Below are 1,623 nucleotides of genomic sequence, written 5' to 3' on the forward strand. Positions count from 1 at the left end.
TATATATATATATAAAACTAAAATCTTGCAGAATCAACAAAACTTCATATATATACAATAGCAAAAAAATTGAAACCCAGAAAGTTCAACATATAAAAATGGAAGCAAGAGATAAAAGGAACTTACTGAGTTTTGCAAAAGGTAAAAAAACAAAGTGGGGAGGAATGATTTTTTTAGAAACCCATGAAACTAATAAATGTAAAGCAGTAAACAACATATGTTTTATCAAGTTTCAGTGGGCAAGTGTTGTTGGTAAGGACATTCAAATTGAAGAAAGAACAAGCACGAGTCTAAGCATGAAGTTGTAAAATTTGATAGAGAACAAAAAGGAAATGATAAAAACATACTGAGAACTTTGAACAGAAGAGATCGAAGTAAGCAATCCTATTCTAAGTTGGAATCGGAACAGAAGATATGTGTTTCTATTTATCTGGTAGGAAAAAGGAGACCTTATTCTTCTAGAAGCATATTAGAAAAGTAAAAAAGATTTTTTATTAAGAAAAATGACTTTTTTGCCCTTGGTCGTCCATAGCTTGGCATTTCTATATAGTAGAAAAATTATATATATAATCTTATCTTAGCTTCAAATTGTAACTTTGACCTTTAACTTTGATAGTCCTCAAAGAGACACTCTAACTATCTAGAATTTAAACAAAAAACTCTCGAATATTTCAACCAAAACACGTGATATACAAATGCTCTGGCGTGGATAAGTGAACCACACAGTTGCTACCAACAAACTAAAATAGATACACCTAAATTTTAAAATAATAAAAATAAATTATAATATAGAATAAGGTGAAAAAGAAAACAAATTCATTTCTGGGGGAAAAATTACTACGCTCTTCTCCTCTTTCTTTTAAGAGAAACCCTAATTATTCAAGATATTGCAGAAAATTCATATACTTGAACGATTACCTATTCTTCTTCCTTAATTTAGTCAAGGTATCAAGGTTCAACAATTTACAAACAAGAATTGCATATTGTTGGTCCGATGTTCAAGCCAATATGCAAATCACCATAGGAAGCTAACGTTTTGATTGAAAGATTATTTCAGAGCAGCACATAAATATAGGAAGACATGAAAATCAATTAACTTTTTCTTCTTTCTTTACTTTGAAGTATGCTTGTGCTTTAAGTTGTCAAATACTTAATGGGAAAAAAAATATATGTTTTATGTATTATGATTGTCATAGTGAGTAGCAAGTTACAATTACGAATTTTCGAAGGCTAAAAAATAAACATAGAGCGCTAAAATTATTAAGTAAAATGGTGCACTTAAATTGTTTGATAAAATGTCTAAATGAACTTTTCAAAAGATTTTTGTCAAGTTTGAGTAGCAATCTGATACCTAATCAACATGTAAGGATATCAAAATTAAATACAAATAGATTTCACATGATCATCAACACCCTTTTATTATTTTCACTAGCTAATATCATGCTATAAGTTGTCTTTGATAGTAAAATTTTTCATTCCACAAAATTGATATGCTCCTGATAATACAAACATCCAATCCCGTAAGTGTAAATTGGAGTCGTTGATTGAGAGTCTTCGGAGTTCAGACTTAGATTGTGTTCGATCTTTACAAGTGAATACTTATCCCATCTTGCTTACAATAGA

This window comes from Solanum pennellii, chromosome 8 (assembly GCF_001406875.1).
Source record: "Solanum pennellii chromosome 8, SPENNV200".
In the NCBI taxonomy this organism is placed as follows: domain Eukaryota; kingdom Viridiplantae; phylum Streptophyta; class Magnoliopsida; order Solanales; family Solanaceae; genus Solanum; species Solanum pennellii.